The sequence below is a fragment of the Sciurus carolinensis genome, chromosome 4 (genome assembly GCF_902686445.1).
Source record: "Sciurus carolinensis chromosome 4, mSciCar1.2, whole genome shotgun sequence".
NCBI classification, from domain to species: domain Eukaryota; kingdom Metazoa; phylum Chordata; class Mammalia; order Rodentia; family Sciuridae; genus Sciurus; species Sciurus carolinensis.
In genome coordinates, this window is record NC_062216.1 from 24,695,051 (window position 1) to 24,719,973 (window position 24,923).

Here is a 24,923-nt window from a genome sequence, read left to right on the forward strand (position 1 = left end):
CTCAGCCTCCAGGCACTTGATCCCGTACCCAAGTCTGAATCCATTCAAACCTTGCAAGACTGTCTTGCGGTTGGAAGTCGCCCCAACCCAGCGTTCTGGTTGGCGGAGGCATGGGCGTTGGAAGTTAAGGGGCTGCTTGCTGGAGGGAACCAGAAATTCGCCACGATCCTAATCTTTGAGTACCATCTGGTGGTCGCTTTGGTTCATTGCAGCGCACGATCCCTAACCTGAGCGCTGGAGGGCGTTCACCGCTGCGTCCCGGTGTGCGGGTGTGCGGGTGTGCGGGAGCCCTCTGCGTCTTGTCTGTCACCCAAACTGATCGTTTTACTGGTTCAGACCATTGCTGTGAGAAATTCCCACTTTTTTATACTAACAAAACGATCGGCACTATCCCGGCAAGTTACTAAGGCGACCCAGATGAATTCCAATAACACCTTCTCCAAGATCAAGCTCAGATGGAAAAGAGAAGGTAAGGTGGCTTGTTGAACACGAATTCTGGAAGAATCTCTTAGCATGTCTCTTCAATTTTAGAGTCAATCGCCTCTCCGTATGAGTTTTCTGACTTTTCATTATGTAAGAATTAGGTTGAAAGTGTGTTGCACATGGTGGAAACAAGGAAATGGTTCCATGAATCTCTTGGTTTATTGACAATACAAAGAGAATTTTTCTTTGGTTCATAATGCTTACAGAGGGGAAGAATGTGAACAAATCTCAAGGGGAACACACTTGATAGAGGAGGTATGTTGACAGTTCCAAAATTATTAAAGTACAGTTACTTAATTAGGATGGAAGTATGCCTCTGTGGAAAATAAAGTTTAATTTCAGATATACCTTCATGTATTTGGTTACCATCGCTGGGGTTAGAGATAACACATGAGGTCTCTCCATACTGCCTGCTAGTGCTGGTGGGGGAGGCTTTAGTGGTTAGCTCCACAACGAACAGAGTGTCACTTTGTTGTAGGCTGACCTCTCAGCACTGGAGAAGCAGATGAAAGAGTATAGTTGATCCAGCATACACTCGAGGTCTTCCGAGAACCAAAAGTAAGAGATTAGAAGTCATCAGATCATAATATTGCAGGTATTCAACCTTTAAACAGCTTGCTGAATTATTTTCTGTGTGATCTGCCCTGGCGTCAGATAGATGAGATGGTTGGGGACACTGATTGATTATAATCGGGGTGACTATTCAGGCCAGATAGGGAGAAGTGGTCCTTGAGGGCAGATAATGGGATTCTAGGGCCCAGGGGGCTGTGGTTAGAAAATAGAAGGCAGAGCATAGACATGGTGGTGGAAAAGGAACTGGCAAGGGTTAAGTGGTGAAGAGCTTATCAGTCAATCAAAAGCTGCAAGGTGAAGGTAAAATGGATTGTCAGGAAGGCCAAAGCTTTGTCAGAAGCAATGGAGGAGTTCTCTTGAGGGAGCTAGGTTAATGAGCAAGACTCTCAACTCAGTTGCTGCCTCTATAAAGACTTAGTTTTCGGACTGCCTGAGGATAGAACTAAAGGGCAGATCTTTTCTCCAAACATTGATTGAATCCTTACTCTGTGCTGAAACTGTCATGAATTTAAAACAATAACTGAGACAAGTTACTGATCTTGAAGAGCAAGCGAGGGTCACGATGTCATCCGATGCAGTGTCTGCAGTAGAGGTGGTTGTAGGCGGCTAAGGAAAGCAGAGAAGGGAGTGATTATATTCTGTGGACAGAACTTGTCAGTTGGATTAGAAACAAAAGTTTCTTTTCATTTCATCTTCCTCTTATGGTCTTGGTCACGGTTACATGGTCACAGTCTAAAGTCAATCAGGGTCACACTCTGCCTAATTGTCATCCTATACCCCTTTCTCTTAAAAACTCAGAGGTCACCCATGGGAAGCCTTGTTTGTCACAGACGTCTCACAGAGCCCTTTCTATAACCTGTGAGGGAATCAAGCTTCAGAACACTAAGTGGGTTCTGAGAAATTTCGTTCAAGTTCCTCACTGGCATACGTTGGTACTAAGCTATTGAGATAGTTTGGTGAATACAGATGGAAAGTGTGTGTTTATCGGGGGATGGAGTGGGAAGGTGTAGTACCTATTATTATGTGACAAGTTATCCCCAAACCTCGCAAGCAGAATTAATCTTGTAGGGCTGCCATAACACAATACTACAGACTGAGTGGCTTAAGCAATGGTAATTTATTTTCTCAGCTCTGAAAGCTGTCAGTCCAAGATCAAGGTGTTGGCAGGCTTGGTTTTGCTTGAGGCTGTCCTCCTTGACTTGCCAATGGCTCTCTTCTCTTTGTGGGCTCACAGGGCATTTTTCTCTAGACATCTGCATTCCTGCAGTCTCTCCTTCCTCTCTTAAGGACTCCAGTTTTATTGGATTAGGCCACATCCTTGTGCCCTCATTTCATCTTAATTGAGTCTTTAAAGTTCCTGTTTTCAAACACAGTCACTTCGAGGATTAGGGCTTGTGAAAGTTACTGATACCAAGATGAAATTGTGTTTGCCGGACCCAGAAAAGTTAGAGCCAGGAAGTTATGAAGGAGAACTCAAACCTGCTCATCTGAGATAAGACTTGGTTTTAAGGAATGCCTGAGGATAGAACTAAAGGGGCAAATCCTTTCTCCAAACACTTATTGAATCCTTACTCTGCTGAAATTGTAATGAATTTAAAATGACAACAGAGACAAGTTACTGCCCTTGAAGAGCAGTAAAATCCTTCTTTGTTCTGCATACTCCACAAGTAACAAAGTTTTATCTTAAAATTCTTTAAGTCCACAATAATTCAGATAAGGTGCTTTAGACAGAACACAGCTACCTAGAAATTAATGTACCTCCAATAATGAACTGACACCAGCCCTTCCCCAAGGTCAAGGAACTGTGTAGTCAAGCACTTTATGTGACTTTCTTTCTTTTTGTGAATAAAAATTTCACTTACCCTTCCTCCTCCTTTTCCTCCCTTTCTTTCTTTTCTCCTCCTCCTCCTCCTCCTCCTCCTTCTCCTCTTCCTCCTCCTCCTCCTCCTCCTCCTTCTCCTCTTCCTCCTCCTCCTCCTCCTCCTCTCCCTTCTCCTCCCCCTGTGCTGCAAATTGAATCCCAGGGCCTCCTACATGCTAGGCAAGAAGAAGAGGAAAGAAAGGGAGGAACATGAGGATGCTAGGCAAGTGCTCTACTACTGAGCTACACCCCTGAGCCCTTCCTCACCCTTCCTTCTTCAAGTGCATCTGTGACTTGCATTACTGTGCATCCTGAATTATAGTCCTTTTTCTTTATTTCAAAATAAGTTTTGGAATACTTAGAGAGATTTTCTCTGTTGTCTGTTTTCAGCTTTGATATACTTTAGCATGTGGATTTTATTTCAGAGATGGTGGGACACAATTTAGTTCATAAAAACGTGAAAACCTCCAGTATTTATCTCATCATTTTCATGGGGCAGGCATTGTTTAGCTGACAACTCCGGTATGGGACATCTAAAAAAGTGGAAGGCAAATTATCAGATGGAGTTATAATCCTCTGAAAGCTTGATGGGATTGAAAGGACTTCCAAAGTGCTCATATGCATCATGTATGAGCTTCATACAGCTGCCATAACAAAGAACCCAAACTGTGAGGCTTAGAACAAAGGCGGCAATTGTTTCATATTCTGGAAGCCAGAGGTGTATGATAAGGTATCCTCAGGATTGGCTCGTTCTAAGAACTGTGAGGAATTATCTCTTCTGTGCTTGCTTACAATCTTTGGCACTTGTTGGCTTATTGTTGCTCTGATTTTCACTTTCATCTTCACATGTTTTTTTTTTCACATTGTGTCTTTGTTGAAATTTTATCTCCCTTATATGGACTCAAGCCATATTAGACTAGGGCTCATCTTAATGACTTTATTTTCCTTGATTCTCTCTGTAAAACTCTATCTTCAAATAAAATCACATTCTTTTTTTTTTTTTTTTTTTTTTTTTGTGGTGCTGGGGATTGAACCCAGGGCCTTGTGCTTATGAGGAAAGCACTCTACCAACTAAGCTATATCCTCAGCCCCTAAAATCACATTCTGATGTAATAAAATTTAGGACTCCAAGACACAACTGGGGGAGTCCTTTCTGATAGGGAGAGCAGACTCAATTTTATCCATAACACATGACTACTGGCAGAGGACCTCTTGCTGGCTATTGGTAGGAGGCATTGGGTGCTTTCCATAATATACCTCTGTGTAAGGATGCTTCAAGGTCCCTGTGACAGGGCAGCTTGTTTGAGAAAGAGGAGTAGGCCTCAATATCTTTGATGACCTCAGAAGCCACACATCACAACTGTGTCATATTCTCTTCACTTGAAACGAGTTGCTAAGTCTGGTCCACACTGAAGGGAATCAGGTTTGTCCTTCCTTTGAAGAAAGGAAAGCCACATAATTGGTGGACATATTTTGTGAAACCATAACTGAAAGCAAATCAGGGTTAGGTCAGTCAAAAATATAGGTCAAGATCATGGATTGACAGTAAGGTAGGAATTATATCATGGAGATGGTACTTTTTATAAATGCTGGAATCAGATATAGGGACACTCAAGAAAGGAGAAATTGAGAGTTTGGAGATCTACAGTTGGTTATCAGTAACACTAAACAGAAGAAAAGTTGCTATATATAAAAACAGAGAAAGAATTCTTCTGGGGAAGATAGTTGTAGCAGCAAGGCTTCCTTTCTAATTACAGGTATTCTACTTTTCATTTCTGTATTTTCTATTTGGTCTTTTGCAAAGATTCTCATTTTCTATTGACATTTACAACCTTTTAATTCACTGTGACGCTATTTTCTGGGGCTAGTTGTAATAATTTGTTTAACAAGGTTATAATAGTTGCTTTCAAATCCTTATCTGCTAACTCAAACAGCTAGGTCACATGTTTGAAGAGTGACCCAGAAAGAAAAATAATTCTCTTTCTTTGCTTTTTTTTCCTTGAGACTAAGTCATATTTTCCCTGACCCTTTATATTTTGAATAATTTTGAATTTATCATGACATTGCGACTGTTAGACTATAGAGACTCTGAATTCTGTTATATCCCTCCAAAAAGTGTTGAGGATTTTGATCAAAGAACAATTTCTCTCTTTTACGCAGTAGCTCAAGTCAGTTCAGGTCTTTCGTCTTTAGCTGGGTTGTCTTTATTCTTTCCTGTGCATGCATGGATGACGGATCAGCCAGGGGGTGGGACAGTATTTACATACAGAATTTGTGATGTCTTTTTTCAGATTTTCTCTTTTTGGGGATTTCTTCATCCATTTTTCAGTGCCATTGGTTGCTCTGAACTCTGTCCTTTCCTTTTCTACCAGAGAGATTGTGGATTTTCCATTAAGGTTAGCTTCTGCCTAGATATTGATTTTGGCCTATTCTCAGGTTGGAAGCTGTAGAAATAGTTTCTGCTTCCAAGTATAGATTGCCTGAAGATTCTGTGTACTTTGTTTACTTTCCAGAACCTTCAGTTTTTCTTTACAGTCCTTTCTCACCCACCCTCCATCTCTTCCCTCCTACTTTCTATTTTCCTTCTTGCATTTTGTGCATAACTTAAATTTGTTGTCTGGAGGAGGTTTGGGTCCATTAGAAGCACTCTTGATCATACCCCAAATGGAAACTTGTGGGTACATCCTTTTCCAAGGGATCAGAGGCAGTGTAGTATAGTGACTGAATATGGCTTTGGAGTCCAGACTGCCTGGTTTTAAATAACCTTACCACTTATAAGCAATGTGCAGGGGATGAATTACTTGACCTCTTTATATCTAAGTCACCTGTTATATAAAATAGAATAAAAAGTTACCTATTTTATAGGATTATTATAAGTACTAAATGTACATAAATGTGCTTTTATGGAAGATAATAAGGGTCTCATAAATGTTAGCTGCTTTTATTTTTGTTGTTATTAGCAATATTAATAATGTCAAGAGGGACAACTCAAAATATTTGGAGAAATCCTACTTATAAAGGAAAGAAGAAACTCACTTAGGAAAATCCTACTTAAGAAGGATGGCTCTCAAGACTAAGGGAACTGTCTCCACTGAACTGAAAATAATTACTGAATACTTAGCACCAAGTGTAAATGGTGGACTACATTTACTAAAACCAATTAATATCACTTATTCTTTATGAGCAAGTATACGTGTGTGTATTCAATGAATATTTAAAAATCAAGAAATTGTGATATGAATGAGAAAAATATAAACTACATGATCCTAGTACACACGTAAAGCTCAGAGATGGGAATGATTAATTTTAAAGGAAATACTTGTTTCTCACTCAACACATGAATGTTTTCATGATGTGAGAAAAATTTAAGTTTCAGAGAACCAACTTGACTCAGGAGTGTGTTAGGCTTAAAATCTGTAATAAAGAGAGGTGTACAATTTTATCTTATCTAATCAACTATTAGACCTAACAGAAACTCAGAAAAGAAAGAGCAATTTTATGTCTTCTTGACAATTTGGGTTTTTTTTTTTTTCTTTCTTTTTTTTTTTTTTCTGTTTTGTTTTGTCAGAAAGAAGTATTCAGTTGGCATCAACAAGATGAAAAGGGTGCAGCAGGATATTGTTCCTTTTGGTAAGTCAAATCTCCCGTGGCAAGAATTGATTTTGCAGGTGTTAATTTGATGTTTCCTATGAGCCAGCATTTTGATAGACACTGATAGAGGATGAGAAGAGAGACAAGCACTATGATACTATAATGTTATAGTCTTGGGAGTTGAAAGGAGACAATTCTCAGAGGACCTGATGTTTCTACTGTGATTCAGTGGTTGAGTAGAGTAGGTAAGAAGCAGGCCAGTCCCAACGGTGCAAGCAGGATGAGCAAAGCTTCCCTGGGTGAATGGAGCAGGGTATCTTCAAGGAAGTGAAAGAAGACGAGCCATCGAGGTGAGTGGGAAGAGATGAAATGAGGGAGATAGCCAGAAGACAAATCATGGCCCAGGTTGTGGTCCTTGTCCCAAGAATGAGAGAAACAACTGAAGAGTTCAAATTGGGGGATGGAGGTAGGAATAGAGGTGATGTGGGAGGTGAAGAAGAGTTGGAAAAAAAGAAAAAAGAAGAGTTGCATAGGGCTACGTGATATGATTTGCATTTTACCTCCAACATACAGGGCAGATTAGAGGAAAAATAGTGGATAACCAGAGATCAGTTAGAAGATTATTGTAGTAATATAAATAAGAATTGACACTATTTTGACTAAGAATTGGTTATGAAGGTGAAAACTGAAGGAAATGGACATGTTAGGAAGTAAAATGAGCATTGTTTGAGGGACTGGAAATGGAGAAGGGAGAGGAAGTGATAAAAATGATTTCTAAGTTTCTGATAGGCAAAGCTGAGTGGACAGTGGTACTATTTACTGGACAAGGATCACGGAAAGGGGCTTAGATTTGGGTGATGCTATTTTGAATATAATAGAAATAAGAGTGCTCCTATTACTTGTATATAAACCAGAATCCTAGAGTAAAGAATGGCGAGTATTGTTAGCACAAGGTAGAACAGGATTTGCCTTGGTTTTACTTTTTGGTTTTAGCTAGTAATAGACTGTGGTTTCAGAAAAAGGAGGAAAGAAATATGTCCATATATATTTATAAGAGATGAACTTCTCTTCCAAGCTACTCGTAAACCTTTGTGATTTTGTGGAACACTTGATTGAATGGAAAGAAAGAGAAATGGAGAATCGTGGTCTCTAGGCAGGCTAAGAAACATGACCTCACTTCCTTTATCCTTCTTCCCTGTCTTGAAATGCACTTGGGGGTGATACCCTCTCCAGATAGAGTTGAGTCTAAGGCTACACGTGGTATGATCAGACCTTGTGTGTGTAAATGTTTTGCTTGAAAACTAGACTTGAATGATTAAGAAACTGAAGAAAACCTTAGAAGATGGAAAGATCTCCCATGTTCTTGGATAGGCAGAATTAATATTGTCAAAATGGCCATTCTACCAAAGGCACTATACAGATTCAATACAATTCCAATGAAAATCCCAATGACATTCCTCATAGAAATTGAGAAAGCAGGGGCTGGGGATATAGCTCAGTTGGTAGAGTGCTTGCCTCCCAAGCACAAAACCCTGGGTTCAATCTGCAGCACCACAAAAAAAAAAAAAAAAAAAAAAGAAAGAAATAGAGAAAGCAATCATGAACTTCATCTGGAAGAATAAGAGACCTTGGATAGCCAAAACAATCCTGAGCAGAAAAAAGTGAAGCATGAGGTATCATAATACTAGATCTTAAACTATACTACAGAGCAATAGTAACAAAAATAGTAACAAAAAATGGTACCAAAATAGACAGGCAGACCAATGGTACAGAATAGAAGACACAGAGACAAACCTGCATAAATACAGTTACCTCATACCAGACAAAGGAGCCAAAAGCATATGATGGAGAAAAGATAGCCTCTTCAACAAATGGTGCTGGGAAAACTGGAAATCCATATGCAGTAAAATTAAATTAAACCCCTATCTCTCACCCTGTACGAAACTCAACTCAAAATGGATCAAGGACTTAGGAATTAGACCAGAGACCCTGCACCTAATAGAAGACAAAGTAGGCCCAGATCTTCATCATGTTAGCTTAGGATCAGACTTCCTTAACAAGACTCCCAAAGCACAAGAAAACAAAGCGAGAATCAATAAATGGGATGATTCAAACTAAAAAACTTTTTCTCAGCAAAGGATACAATCAATAATGTGAAATGAGAGCCTATGGAGTGGGAGAAAATCTTTTCCACATGCACTTCAGATCGAGTACTTATCTCCAAAATGTATAAAGAACTTACAAAACTTTACACCCAAATTATGAAGGACCCAATCAATAAATGGACCAAGAAACTGGACAAATACTTTACAGAAGAAGACATACAGGTGATTCATAAATATATGACAAAGTGTTCAACATCTCTAGTAATTAGAGAAATGCAAGTTAAAACAACTCTAAGATTTCATCTTACTCCAATTAGAATGGCTATTATCAAGAACACAAAGAAAAATAGATGTTGGCGTGGATGTGGGGAAAAAGGCACACTTTTACCTTGCTGGCAAAGTTGCAAATTGGTGCAACCACTCTGGAAAACAGTGAAGAATCCTCAGAAAACTTGGAATGGACCCACCTTTTGACGCAGTTATCCCACTCCTTGGTTTATACCCAAAGGACTTGAAATTAGCAAACTACAGTAACACAGTCACATCAATGTTTATAGCAGTTCAATTCACAATAGCTAGATTGTGGAACCAACCTAGATGCGCTTCAACAGATAAATAGATAGGGAAACTGGTATATATACACAATGGAATATTATTCAGCCATAAAGAAGAATAATATTACAGCATTTGCAGATAAATGAATGAAATTGGAGACTATCATGCTAAGTGAAACAAGCCAATCCTAAAAAACCAAAGGCCAAATGTTTTCTCTGATAAGTGGATGATAATATATAATGGGGGTTGGGGGTGATGATTGAGAGAAGAATGGAGGAACTTTAGATTATGTAGAGGGAAATGAGAGGGAAGAGTAGGGGTATGAAAAATGGTGGAATGAGACAGACATCATTGCCTTATGTACATGTATGATTATACAAATGGTATGAATCTACATCGTGCACAACCATGGAAATGAGGAGATGTACCTCATTTGTGTACAATGGATCTGTAAAATGAAAATATAATTAAAAGTCTGTAAAAATGAAAATATAATTAAAAAATAAGTTGTTATATGATTAATGAACATATTTTAAAAAAGTTTCTAATTTTCAGATTGTGAGCAAAAGTTCATTTGCTGGTAGGTTGGTTTTTTTTTTTTTTTTTTCTTTAAAGCAATGGTGTTTTGAAGGGTGATTAAAGTTTCTGTTGAAATACTTTTTGAGCTGAAACTTGCATTTCTAGAAAAATATGTCTGTTTGGTTTTGATCTAGCACAACTCAAGATTTTATTGTATTCTGTCACTATTTCTAAAAGTGTTTACTGAGCACTCTATGCATTCTGGGTACATTAGGTACTGGGCATGCAGTGGTGAACAGAGTTGCTGTGGTTGGGCATGGTTTGTTGCTCAAAAGTTCAGGTGCTGAATGTTCAACAGTGGCATTATTTAGGTGGTTAAAGAGGTGAGGCCTGTTATTTCCTTTTTTTGCCTAGTTACACTGGATAACATTTCAAGTACTATATTGAATAAGGAGTGGGTGAGACTGGACATCTTTGTCTTTTTCTTGATATTAGAGGAAATGCTTTCAGATTTATCCTATTTGGTATTGGCTTTGGGAGGTCAAGGGAGATATTAGGAAGTAAAATTGCTCAAATTATATTATGTACATGTATGAAAATGCCGTAATAAAACCCACTATTCTGTTTAATTAATTTGCACTAATAAATAAATAAAAAGAGGTAGGTCATGGGGGCTCCACCAACGTGGGCAGGCTCATTGTCTTTCAGAGATGGATCAGGTCTCCTGTGGGATGTTATAAAGTGAGGTCATCCCATGCCTCGGCTCTGTCTTCATGATACTGGTTCCCTTTCTGCTTCTCCCAGCCCCGTTGTGATGCAGACAAGGGGGCTCTCACCAGCACACTCGATCATGCTGTTTGGACCATTTGGTCTCCAGACCTATGGGCCCAACAAAACTGTTTATTTTGCAGTGACCCAACCTCGGGTATAATTCTTATAGCAAACAAAATGAACTAAGATGGAACAAAGGCAGTTTGTGTGTTTTTTTTTTTTAACTTTCATATTAAATACACAAGTAAATGCATACCTGAAAGCTTGTTGAGCTTTAGATGTAAGTGTTGATGAGAATCATGGCAAAGCTGAGGAAGTTCAGTCTACCTGGAGTTGATAAAATCAGTTACAAAGCAAGTGCTGGTAGTTGATTTTGGGATTGTAGGTTGGTTGGATCATAAAAGGGTTTGTTATCCATATGAAAGAGTTTGAACCTCATCTTAACTGCAATAGATATGCTTCTTCTGTGCTTTTGAAGATCATTCTGGCTACTGAGTTGAAGAAATAAACATGTGCAGTAAAAACAAATGTGTGAAGTCATATTTTTTTAAAAAAGTGAGGTGGGAGATGATGGAGACTTACATTAGATGGTAAGAGCGGGACTGTAGGAAACAAATAGAATTGAGAAATACTCGATGGATAGAACAAAGACTTGTGATATATGGATGTGGAAAGGGAGAAGTCAAGGATGAGTCAGTGTGTTAGTTTCCCAGGCCTGACATGACAAATGCCCACAAACAGGGGTGACTTCAAACAACAGAATGTATTCTCATAGCTCTGGAGGCTGGATGTGTGAAATCAAAATGTTGTCAGAGCCGGGTGTGGTGGTGTGTGCCTGGAGTCCCAGCTACTTGGGAGGCTGAGGCAGGAGGATTGCTTTAGCCCACGAGTTCTGGGCTATTGTGCACTATGCCAGTTGGGTGACCACACTAAGTTATACATTAATAAGGTGATCTCCCTAGACTCGGGAGGTAACGGGTTGCCTAAGGAGGGGAAAATGGGCCCAGGTTGGGAATGGAGCAGGTCAAAGGTCTTCAGAACTAGGGTTTGGGCGAGCATCTCTCCTTGCTCTTTCTAGCTTCTGCTGGTTGTTTGTGATGCTTGGCATGTTTTGACTAGTAGCTGTAGCATTCTGATTTCTGCCTCTGATTTTACATGGTTTGCTTACTTCTTATATCTCTGCGTCTCTCTCTCTCCCTGTAAGAACAGTAGTCATCGGATTTGGAGCTGCCTCCCCTCCAGGATGACTTCATTTTAACTTGGTTACATTGGCAAAGGCCCTATATTTACAAACAGGGTCACGTTCACAGGCTCCGCGTGGACACACATTTTGGAGGAAGACTATTCAATCCAATACAATAAATGACTAAAGAGGCCTCAAGTGAAATATTCTGTGAGATAAAAGGACAACTGGGAATTTACAGTGAAGAATTCAGCAAAGGAAGGAAGGGTTTTGAGATGACCTGAAGGCTGCTAGGAGGACAAACCCCAACTCTGGGACCCTGTGGACACACCACTGCACTGCCTGGGAGGGTGGGGGGCCCACGAGGCTGTCTCGGCTCTGGGGAATGACTCTGAAATCGGCCCACCGAGTTCTGTGCTAAGGGGAATATGGGCTGCAAGGCAGAGTGGAGTGCAGGGCAGAGCCCTCTGAATTTGGAGGATCAGGGAACCTGCCCTCTGAGACCAAGGGAGTGACCAGTTGCTAGTGGTTTGGCAGGGAATCAGGACTGAAGACACCGGGGTTGACGGCAGATCCCACGTGTCCTGCTGCACCCCTCCCAGCATGGAACCGGGTGGTTCAGTTGCCCGCTGCCCTCAGAGGCACTGGATACCCACTGTGGCTTTGGCATTTGCCCTGCTTCTGGGGCACACAGCCTAAAAAGCTCCAGAGAGACTACATGCCTGGTGCAGCCTGCATTCTCCTTAACTTGCTGGGTGTGGAATCCAGCTGAGAGACATTTCAACCAGCTGCAGCCACAACTCACTCCCACTTGATACCTGCTGGGACCATACCTGAAAGTTCCAAGAGACAAGAAAACCCCTGGATACCTTCCTGCTGTCAGGATGAGTAGCCTAAGAAGACCTGGAGAAAAGGTTTGAGCAGCATAGCCCGTGATCACCCACTCCTACTCCATTCACCCTCCTGGCACCTGGAGTAGGAGAATATATACAAACACACATAGGTATATATATACATATACACATACATATTTGTATATATACATAATGTATGCATATATAATTTTTAAATTATATATTTCTCTCATTATTTCTCATTTTTTTCTGTTACAAATTTTTTATTTTTACTTTTTAAAACTTTTAACTTATTTTTTTATATACTTTTATGTTTTTCTATTTTGCCTTCTTATTATTTATTTTTCATTTTTCAATTTTTATTTCCTTTTTTTGTGATGCTAGCCTACAGCCGCACACACATTGGAGAGTGCTCTGCCACTCTCCAACGGAGCTGAGAGGAATTATGCCTAAGTATCGACATGACCCAATCTTGCCTGAATCCTGGTGAATACGTTTACTTAAGTAGAAAGGGCTAGGTGCAAACCAGTAATCCCAGTTACTTGGGAGATTGAGGCAGAAGGATCTTAAGTTTGAGTCCAGCCTCTACAACTTAGTGAAATCCTCTCTTTAAAAAAAAGGGAAAACACCAGGAGAAATAAAAACTATATGCTCACATATTAAGGCATAATTGGATGACAGTTTTTAGAAACTTTGTAAGAAGGAACTAGAAGCTGAAACCAAAACCCACTATAAAATTTGAAATTAACTTTGAAATCTATGCTCAAATCAACATTTTAGTAAAATGTGTACAGTTGTCAATATATACTATGTTTTCAGTATTTTAAAATTGCTTTTGTTGTTGTTATCTTTAAGTAAGTATAAGATGGAAGGATCCCTACAGCTATTATGGAAGCTGGCTAAACTTGAATATCCTTCATTCTTTCAAGCAAGTTTTCTGAACCCAAAATGGAGTAAAATCAAGTGGCTTTTACTCCTTAGAAAGTGTTTTTTCACAGTTTTTCTCTCTCTCTGGAGGTGATATGTGATGCAATTACATCAAACAAATTTGGTCCTTGTCATAATTTGGACCCAGAAATGTTCCCTGAAGAGCTCCCCTTTTGAAAACACAATTTCCCTGGGACTTTTAGGCAATGACGAGAGCTGTAACCTTACTTGTGGATTAATTCATTTGATGAATTAATAATTTCGGTGGTCTCCTGGGTGGTAACAGTAGGCAATGGGCATGGGTGGAGGAAGTAGGTCACTGGGGGTGTGCCCTTGGGGACTCCATCTTGTCATTTTCTCTCTCTCTCTGCTTTCTAGCTGCCATGAGCTGAGCATCTTTCTTCTGCCACACCTTTCAACCATGATGTTCTGCTTTACCTCAGGCACATAGCGCTGGAGTTGGCCAACCCTATACTGAACCTCTGAAACTGTGAGCCCAAAACAAAACTTTTCTTCCTTTAAGTTGTTCTTCTCAGATACGTTGTTTACAGCAATGAAGGAGCTAACACAAACATCTATTTGCTGACAATTACCATATAATATCTTTGACTCTAAGTTTGTATATTCAAATTCCCACTCAACATCTTCACTAGGTTCTTTTAGACATTGTGATTTCAAAGGGTCTATAAATGATCTCCAGGTCTTACCCCCAAACCTCTTTCACCAAAAACCTTCCTCTTAGTTGATAATAATTGCATCTTTCTAGTTGCTCAAATTCCAGTTTTGATTCTTTTCTTTACTTCTCATGTTATATTCAGTCCATCAGGAAATCTTATTATCTCTACATTTACAATATTTTCAGAATTTAAGCACTTTCCTATTTTTCTTCTGTAACTCCTCTAGTCTGGGTCACATTCACCTGCCTCTGGATAACTGCAGCAGCCGCTAACTTATCTTCTTACAGTTATTCTTACCTCTTTGAATCAATTGTCAACATAGTGGCCACAGTAATCCTTTGACATGGAAGTCAAATCATGCTATTTTTACTTTATTATTATTATTTATTTTATTTCTGTAAGCTCTGTAAAGGACATTGATCATTGTCAGTTTTGTTCCTAGAATAGCATCTGTGTATGACTGAACAAATGAATACCTGTTCTTAGAAGAGAGTGCTGATACCTAGAGAAAGTAGCTCACTTTCTCAATATTTCATGGGGAGTGGCAGAATTTTGCTTAGGTCTTTGAACTCCACTCTGATGTTCTTTTACTATCACATGGTTCCTCTGTGATATGTTGGCAGAGTCTTCAAGGTGATTACCAGGATTTTCTTGAGGAAGGATGTTGTGTTGACTGACAGAAGTCTGACTTCAAGTCATGATTCTGCCCTTATGTAGGCAGAATCTGAGTACCACAATTTTTTTTTTCACTTGAAAAAGATAGTTGGGCTAAAATAATCCCCAAGTTTCATTGTTGAGACAAAGAAATCCGATGATATTACCCAAATGTTTCCCATCTTCAATATCAGCATGAATGATGAAAATGTCATTTGGGGTTATCAGCAGTTCAAGGGAGCCTACCAAATATGCTAATCTACTTCTTAGATTACTGAGTAGACAGATCTAGTCATCTTGTTAAGTGGGGCAAGTTTCCCAGTTGCTAACTGGTGACATTTGGCTTAGTTAGTACCCTCACTGGGGATATAAGCAAATGTGGTTATTTGGGTAAAACTGAGAGTGACATCTATTTATGTACTTATTTATTTATTTTATGTCTTTGTCTTTGCTTTGTGAAATCAAACCCACATCCAAATTAGTGGTATGATATCTTAGGGCTTATAGTCAGTCTTTGTATGGTTTTTTCCTTAGGTCCTTAAGTTGGAACTCACTGTATATCTATTTGTTCAAGCATTTGTATTTATTCCTGTACCTTAAATACAGTTTTTGTCTAAAAAAAAAGGGGAGGTGGCTAGGGCTATAGCTCTGGATTCTATCCTCAGAATGAAAAAAGAAAAGATAAGAAAAGGAGAGGAGAGGAGAGGAGAGGAGAGGAGAGGAGGACATCAGCTTCCAGTTGTCTACTCATCCTCAGGTGGGCATAGCTTGGGGTGTTTGAGGCCCCACCCTTGGGAACACTTCCCTACAGTAGCAGTAGAGAGAAAAAACACGGTTGCTAACAGTGCACTCATATGAGTCCTCTATTACAGTTGCACTTGCAACTCGTCTGGTTGTGCACTGTTGGCAAAATGAGGTAAGTGGCACAGAGGGGGAGTTGTGATTCCAATCCGTGCCTCTCCCCATGAAGCACATGGTGCTGCACCAGTGTCAATCAGAGGACAAGTTTCTGGACCTGCAACACAACTGAAGCAATCAGCATCAGAATTATTCTCAGCTAACGCTGCCAATATCAACAGTTCCTGTGGAAACTCCCATCACCTGATTAGGGCTACCACTCCCTGTGTAGGAGTAACTATATTTTTCTATCTACAGCACTTCTGACTCAATTATCAGAGTGCTCCAACTCTTGCAAAATCTGCAGAGACTGTGGGTCTCTCCAATTTAAAATGGTATGCTTTGTGCCCAAACTCACAAATAATAAGCAAAGAAGCTATATAAAGATTACACTATTGTGTTTAGTGGGAAGTAAACTCTCAAGAGTACATACTAAAACAGTACCCCAGGACACATCATCTGGAGAAAGCTGCTTTCCAAGAAGATCATCACAAAAAAAGCAGAAGAGATACTCATCTCGACAGACATTAAATCTCAATAGAAACTCAAGATACATCATGGTAATATGGCACCTCTGAAGTTCCATAGTAGATTCCAAAGATGTCAAAGGAGAAGAAATTCTGGATAAACAATTCAAAAGAATGATTCTTAAAAAGCTCAATTAATCCAAAAAATACAGATAAACAGTTGAATAAATAAGGAAGACAGTGCAGGATATGAATGACAAATTCAGTAAAGAGATAGAGATATTAAAAAAGAACCAAACAGGGACTGGGGATATAGCTTAGTTGGTAGAGTACTTGCCTTGCAAGCACAAGGCCATGAGTTCAATCCCCAGCACTGCAAAACAAAACAAACAAAAAGAACCAAACAGAAATCTTGGAAATAAAAAGCTCAATAAGTTAGATAAAAAATTCATTTGAAAGCCTCAGTAACAGACTAGATCAAACAGAATAAGGAATATCATCAGAGTTTGAAGGGTCTTTCAAAATATTACATTCAGATGAAGAGAAAGAAATGAAAGAAAGAAAGAATATAAGATCTCTGGGACACTTTTTAAAAATCAAACATCTGACACACAATTGTACCTGAGAACTAAAGATTAAGGACATGGGTAACATAGTCAATGAAATAATGGCGGAAGATTTCCCTAATCTTGGAAAGATGTGGACATCCTAGTCCAGGAGGCATTTAGAACCCCAAGTGGATGTGATTGGAAAAGAACCTCTTCACAGTATAATAGAGTTAAATTGTCAAAATACAGAACAAAAGACATTAAAATCTGCAAGAAAAAGTGCCAAGTTACATTTAGAGTCAAACTCATTAGACTAATGGAAGATTTCTCAATGTAAACCCCAAGATCAGGGCACATGGAATGATGTAATTCAAGTCCTGAAAGAAAATAACTGCAACCAACATTATTCTACTCAACAAGGATATCTTTCAAAATTGAAGAAGAAATAAAGACCTTTCAAGACAAGCATAAAGTAAGGGAGCAGGAAGGTGGATACAAGAAGGGTAGATGGACGTAATCAACACATGATGCACGTATGGAACTATAACAGTGACTCTCATTAATTTGTACAATTAATATATTAATAATTATAAGAAAAATTAGAATAATTTTCAGGCTATGTTTATAAGGTGTACATGAAACAAAAGAATTTTGTGTTTAGATTTTGGACCAATTCCCAAGAATATACATTATATGTATATGTAAATATTCCACCATATGAAAAAATACAAAGTCTGAACATCTCTGGTGTCAAGCATTTTGACGAGATCTACTCAACGTGTATTTTGAAAATGGCTACTTCTTTCTAGTTGCTGTCAACAGTCTGTAAGACACTATCATCTCTCTCTCTGTTATCCTCCATTTTTCCTCTGTCTTATTCTCTATACCAGCCTCTAGTCTAATAACATTGCAGTCAGGGTAAACTTTTTAAAGCATACACTGGATTATATTTCTCTCCATGTGAAGTCTTTTAATGACTTCCCTTAGGAATCCAGTGTAAAATCTTACCATCAAGAGTAAAATGCTCATTAGCCTTTGGAATTCTGCATGATTTAGCCTCTGGCTACTCCTCCAGGTTCACCTATTACCTTTCTCCCACTCTTCCTCCAACTACATTGGTTTTCTAACAGATCTTCACTATACCAAGTTCTTTTCTACTTCATCATTTTTCACATGGTGGAAAGAACTTGATTATTCATTGATATTTCAGTTTTGGGGGCATTATTAAAAAATTTAGAGATAATAGCAAAATAATTTAGGGATAATAGGAAAAGTGTCACTAAACATCCTGTTTCTTTCTGTTCAGAATTTTATCTTTCCCCTTTGTTTTTTTCTCTCAATTTTCCATTTTTTCTCCCATTTTAGTAAAATAAAATGGGAGGGCAAAAGAAGCATTGAATGACATGTGAGATTTGTATATTTTAAAATATGAACTATTTCATATTTTGAGAAAATACAGTTCTTATAACTTCAGACATAGTTATTTAAATTTTTCTGTTTCCTGGCTTACTTAACATTTGATTCCCCCATTAAATGTGAAGATATTAAAATTAAACTATATAATTACAGAATTAGGTATTATTTTAGGTAATTAGCCAAAAGAGCTCATATCATAAAAATTTGGCTTCATACTTCATATACTTATATACTTATGAATTGGAATTTAAAATAATTTAAACTTAATTTTAAAAATTAAGTGTATTCTATTGACTAATGTTTTAATTTGTTTGGGCTGCTATTAACAAATACCATAGACTGAATAGTTATAAACAATGGAAATTTATCTTTTACAGTTCTGGAGGCTGAGAAGTTCAAGATTAAGGTGCCAGCAGATTTGGTTTCTGGTGAGGACAAGCTTTCTGGTTCAGAAATGATATTTTTCAGTTGTGTCTTCCCATGATGATGAAGAGGAGTCTTTCTAGGTCCTCTTTTATGAGGGCACTCCTCCCGAAGGTCTTATCTCACTACCTTCAGCTTGGAGGTGAGGATTTCAACAAGTGAGTTTCAAAAAATTTTTATTTATCAATGAAATATAACCTCCCATTCTTCAGGTTGTACATGATTTGGAGTTACATTGGTCATGTATACATACATGAACATAGGAATGTAATGTCCGATTCATTCAACTGACTTTCCTACTCCCATTCCCCCTCTCTTCCCTTCATTCCCCTTTGTCTAATCCAAAGTATTTCTATTCTTCCCTATAACCTCCCTCCCCTTATTGTGACTTAGCATCTGCATATCAGAGAGAACATTTCTGGGATTGGCTTATTTCACTTAGCATGATAGTCTCCAGTTCCATCCAGGTACCGGCAAATTCCATAACTTCATTTCTCTTCATGGCTGAGTAATATTCGATTGTGTATGCATACCACGTTTTCTTTATCCATTCATCCATTGAAGGGCACCTACACTGGTTCCATGGTTTAGCTATTGTGAATTGAGCTGCTATAAACATTGATTTGGTAGCATTACTATCGTATGCTGATTTTAAGTCCTTTGGGAACATACAAGGAGTATAATAACTGGATCGGAGATTGGTTCCATTACAAGTTTTCTGAGGAATTTCCATATTGCTTTCCAGAGTGGTTGCACCAATTTGCAGTCCCACTCGCAATGTATGAGTGTACCTTTTCCCCCCATATCCTTGCCAATATTTATTTTTACTTGTATTCTTGATAATTGCCATTCTGAAATCTCAGTGTAGTCTAAATTTGCATTTCTATAGTTGCTAGTGATGTTGAATGTTTTTTCATATATTTGTAGATTGTATTTCTTCTCCCATGAAGTGCCTGTTCACTTTGCCCATTTATTGATTGGGTTATGTGTTTTTTTTTTGGTGTTGAGTTTTTTGAGTTCTTTATATATCTTAGAGAGTAATGCTCTACCTGAGGTGCAAGTGGCAAAAATTTTCTCCCATTCTGTAAGCTCTCTCTTCACATTCTTGATTATTTCCTTTGTTGTGAAGAAGCTTTTTAGTTTGATGCCATTCCATTTGTTGATTCTTGATTTTACTTCTTGCACTATTGGAGTCTTGTTAAGGAAGTTGGTTCCTAAGCCAACATCAACATGTGAGTTTTGAGGGAACACAAAAACATTCAGACCATAGCAACTTTGCAATATTTTTCAAGTGTCCACTTTACATATATGTACATGTATACATATGTATGTTTGCTGGCCACAAGAATATACATATAATTGTGTTAATAAATGCAAAATATCATTTTTGTTTCTTCAATGAAATGTACCATTATGCAAATTCCTGATCATCTTTGCATGGACACTTTTAAGGCTATTCAAATAAAAAAATTTCATAGTTTACATTTATATTCATCTTTTTACATTTATTACAAAAGGCATTATCCTATATGCACTTTCAGCACCTTGTTTTTCTACTAAAATATGTAATAAAGACTACTGTATGTAACATATGCAGTTTTCCTCTTTTTTTTTTTTTTTTTTTTGTACTGAGGATTAAACCCAGGGGTACTTGAGCCACATCCCCAGCCCTTTTTATTTTTTATTTTCAGACCAAGGTTTGATAATTGCTTTGGGCCTCACTAAGTTGTTGAAGCTGGCCTTGAACTTGCAATCTTTCTGCCTCAGCCTCTGAAGTCTCTGGGATTACAGGTGTGTGCCATCATGCCCAGCTTCCTTATTCAATTTTATGGATGCACAGCTTCAATTGTGTAGATATCCCACAGTTTATTCAACCAGTCCTCCTGTTGATAATTGGGTTATTTCCAATTTTTTGCTAATACTGTTACTGGAGTCCTAGGTAAGAGACCTGAGTATGGGGATTGAACAATTCCCGTCCAGCCACTGATTCCCCTCCCCCCAAATGGAAAAATAATGGTGAAAAACAGGAAAGGAGTTTTAATCAGTGTGGTTACACTGAGAAGACACGGGAAATTCATGTCCTTAGTTGTACTTTCTTGGAGAGACTGACCATGGCTTTGAGGTTTTACAGACAGGGGAACGAGAGCAAGGTTTGGAGGTTTGCATAGCCCAAGAGCCTGCATACCTGCCAAAGCAGGCAATCTTGGTCAGGCACAGTTTGGTCCATTGTTATAGTTTAGATATGAGTTGTTCCCAAAAGCTCATGTGTAGGATGATGCAAGAAAGTTCAGAGGTGAAACAAGAGCATTGACCTAATCAAGGGATTTGTCCCTGATATGGAATAACTGGGGGCAACAGTAGGCAGGCAGGGCGTGTCTGGAGGAAAGAGGTCACTGGGGTGTGCCTTTGGGGTTTATATTTTGTCCCTGGTGAGCAGAGCTCTCTGTTTCTTGTTTGCCTCGTCCTGAGTTGTTTCCCTCCACCACGCCTTCCATCATGATGGGCTGCCTCCCTTCTGGCTGAGAGCTGTGAAGTCAGCCAACCAAGGACTGAACTTCTGAGAGTATGAGCAAAAGTAAACTCTTCCTCCCCGTTGCTGTTCTTTTCAGATATTTTGGTCACAGTGAAAAAAAATGTTGACTAGAACATCAATCATTATCTCAGGATTGATCAGATGGGGGCCTTGTCACAAAAAGAAGGTTCCTGTTGGTTTCGGGCATAGTTTCAACATTTGTCACAAGTTGTCTATCCATGAGACCTATTGTTCCTGGGATCAAAGGTGACTGTAGAAAAGAATGGCTTAGGAGAACTTAGAAGGAAGAAAGAAAAGTCAGAAAGGCAAGGTGGAGTCAAAACAGGGGTAGGTCAATGGTGGGCCCTCCTCCAATATAAGGATAACTGTGTTATTTAGCTTTGTGCCAACTTATTTTTTGGGTAGATTCATGGAAATGGGGTTGTTGGTCAAAAGATAAACCTAAATAATTTTGCTAAATTCTGAGAAATTCCCCTCTACAAAAGTTGTACTGGTATCCATTACCATTCTACAAAGTATGGGAGTGCTTGTTTCTTCAGTCTTGACAATGAAGTATATTGTAAGACTTTTGGAAATTTACCAATCTAATGTTTGGGAAATGATATCTCCTTCTATTTTAATTTGCATTTGCCTTTCAAATACCATTCTAATCCTGGTGTATGATGTTATTAGCTTTTTGTCACATTGAAAGAGGAGAGCATGATGTCATTCCATGAGAATAAGAAAGACTGACCGATTTTTTTTGTTTATTTATTTATTTTTAACGTTTACATAGGGTAATGATGTTTATTTTTTTTCCCTTCCCCCCCACCCCTCCCACCCCTCTTTTCCCTCTATACAGTCCTTCTTTCCTTCATTCTTACCGCTTTAACCTTTTTATACACGGGCTAATTTTTATATCTTAGAATAAAATTCAAATAATCATAAAAAAAAAAAAAAAGAAAGACTGACCGAGACTTAACCCATAGAAGAATTATAACTATGGAATTGACTAGATGCTTTCACTGAAATTACCAGGTTATACCCAAAATATTTCTAGAAAAATTCTTATTTACCACATTATAGTTTTAAATGTTAATGTTTTGAATTTTATTTATTATAAATGGTAAGAAAAGGTACAATTCTCATTTTTCCATGTAAACACAGAATTTTAACACTTCATCTAACATTTTAAATTTGGCTTTTTAAGGCTGAGAAGGAGGACTCAAGTTCCAGGCCAATCTCACCAACTTAGCGAGACACTGTTTCAAAATAAGATATAAAAAAAGACTGGTAATGTGATTCAGTGGTAAAGCTCCCTCAGGTTCATCCCCAGGACTCCAAAATAAATATATAAATAAATATATATTTTCACTAATAATTTTTGTTGGATATAATAAAAAAATTTAATTTGTTTTCATTAGTTATACCCGATAGTACCATGTACTTTGATAATCACATATAATGGAGTATAATTTCTCTTTTGGTTCTGTATGATGTAGAATCCCACTGGTGGATTTTTGTTTTTAATCTTTGTAATTCCTCACGTGTCTTTCTGTTGTCTTTGTTGTCGCTACAGTGGGGACAAAAGGCAAACGCACTCTTGGGCTTAACTCATAGCTTGTTAGGCATTAAAAGCATGGTTTGTGCCTTTTCCTGTTCTCCTACCCTAACTCATGGCTTGTTAGCTAAGAGCATAAGATGTGCCTTTACTTACTCATGCTGAAAATAGTCTCATTGTCCTCAAAAAAACCAGATTATCATTAGGACCTGGATATCCTTGCCATTATTGTTAGTGGGGAAAGGGCTTCTCAGTTCTTGTCTCCCCCAAAGAAAGATTTCGGTTGAGAGACACAGATAAAATAATGATAAGGTGTTCGTTTAGTGAAATGAAAGTTCACTTTAGAGAATGACAAAGGTTACCCTGAGAGAGGAGGTGGCCTCGTGTTTTCTGTGTCCTGGGTTTTCATGGACTGCTTGGGATCCTCTCACCCCATGAATCATTCGCTTGGGGCAGTTACAGCCATTTTTCACTTAATCGTGGGCCTATGCCAATTTTGCATGTTGACAACTTCCTCAGCACAGACTGCCCATTTTCTTCAGATTGACAGAGAACTCTCTGACACGAGAAGGTAGTCCCTGAGAAGTGTAATGCTGCCCACGCATGGAGCCTGGATTTCCCTTTCCTGCCTCTTTTTCTCATGTCTATTTACTTACCTGCTCTAACATTTCTCCTCATGGACTGGGAACTCTGAAATCCTTCAGATTTAATACCGTCAGATCACCTTTTCGACTGCTGGCTAGTTCTTGCTGTCAAGGGGTTAGGATAGGTAGGTTCTGGGCTCTTTCCTTTAACCTGAGAAGGGGAATTGGATGACTTAATACAGATATGATGGCAGTGGAGGCTCAGGCACAGGAATTTGATAGTCCCCTGCAAACTTCAAGGACATTGGAGGTTGACTCCTGTTTTGTAGGACCGTGGCAGTCAGAGAATTGACCTGTTGATGTAAGGCAGCCAGGGCCTCAAACATGGTGTCCAGGTTATCAGCAATCTCAAGGGCAGGTCAGTGTACAGGAATGGTCTGCCATATGTTATTTCAGAAGGGCTAAACGGGAGGCAAGTCTTTGGAGCAACTCAGAGTCTGAGAAGAACTATGGGTCATAATGAGGGGACTACCATAAATCTGGAAGATATGGTTTTTATTGGGAGATTAAGAAGTATAGTAGCCAAAGTTTCTAATAGTAGTAATAGCCAGGTGAAGTTAGGTAACTAAGCTTTAAATAGTTTTCCATTTCTATGTATCTCAGGATCTAGAATTTATTGTAAATGGTCTTTTTGTTTTTGTTTTGTTTTGGTACTGAGAACTGAACCCAAGGCTTTGCGCATACTAGGTAAGTACTCTATCACTGAGCTACATTCTCCAGGATCTAGACTTTTATTAAAAAGCAGGTGTGTTAGATCATACTTGAATTAGCTCAGGACAAAGATGATTTTGTGAGTCTCTGTTGATGGTTATTATCAGGCACTTATGTTTAAGACCTCCTTTTACTTTTGTTGGGGCTGACGCAAATGCACACCTTAAGCTACATTTGAAAAGGCCATTGTCTTTCTCTTGTAAGTCCCTGCATGACTGTTCTTTGACTTTTCTTTTACCCTCACTTTAGTAAATTTGTCTTTGGTTATACTTTCCTATTGGGCATTTAAGACCAAGTAGATGACCCCATGCTGCCCTCTTTCCTTTCTGCTGTTGAAGTCAGCTGAGATTCCTCAGGGTCATTTTAGGAAATTGTGAGAAGCTCTTGGGTTCCTTTTGTATTTTTCTCTACCATCTTCCAGAATGGGCCAGGGTCTTGCTGACCACATGTGGCTTCCCTTAGAAGTGTTAGGGACATTTCCCTTTCAAATAACATTCCTCTTTATAAAATGTACACAAGCTGTCCTTGTTCTCTAGGGTTCTTATGATCCCCCTCATTGGGAGGTTGGGTGACTCACTGGAGTTGTTAGGTCCCTGGAGGAATCCTGTGAATCCCTGGGTCTTGCTTGACCTCAGAGGGTAAGTGTCAAAATATTGGCTATTTTGTTAGCCCTTTTATTTTCCTTGGCTATGATTCCCATATCTTGGTTGATGAACAACCAGAAGGTTAGTTCCACCAGTCTTGAAGTGGGAGTTAATTTTAACTTTTGTAATTCACAGTTTTCCATTCCATTTAATCGGGGTCACTTGTAGAACTGGAAGTCCTATCTATCCTGTAGATTAGGGTTTAATAGCTCAAATTGATATAGAATATTCTATTAGAAGTCAAATTCTGGAAAATACTAACAGGCAACACTTATAATTTTACATGGAAAATACAAAATAAAATTAACAAGAGTAAAAACATGCTCAGTTCATAATGATCAGAGTGG

At 38.6% G+C, this 24,923-nt stretch overlaps 1 long non-coding RNA gene across 1 annotated transcript; it reads left to right on the forward strand.

Annotated features, from left to right (window-relative positions):
* The first annotated feature begins 347 nt into the window (after positions 1–347).
* On the forward strand, positions 348–18,882 carry LOC124983668 (uncharacterized). The gene is made up of 3 exons (XR_007108481.1): positions 348–469; positions 6,486–6,547; positions 18,459–18,882. It is a non-coding gene; the product is annotated as an uncharacterized LOC124983668 (long non-coding RNA).
* The last annotated feature ends 6,041 nt before the right edge of the window (positions 18,883–24,923 follow it).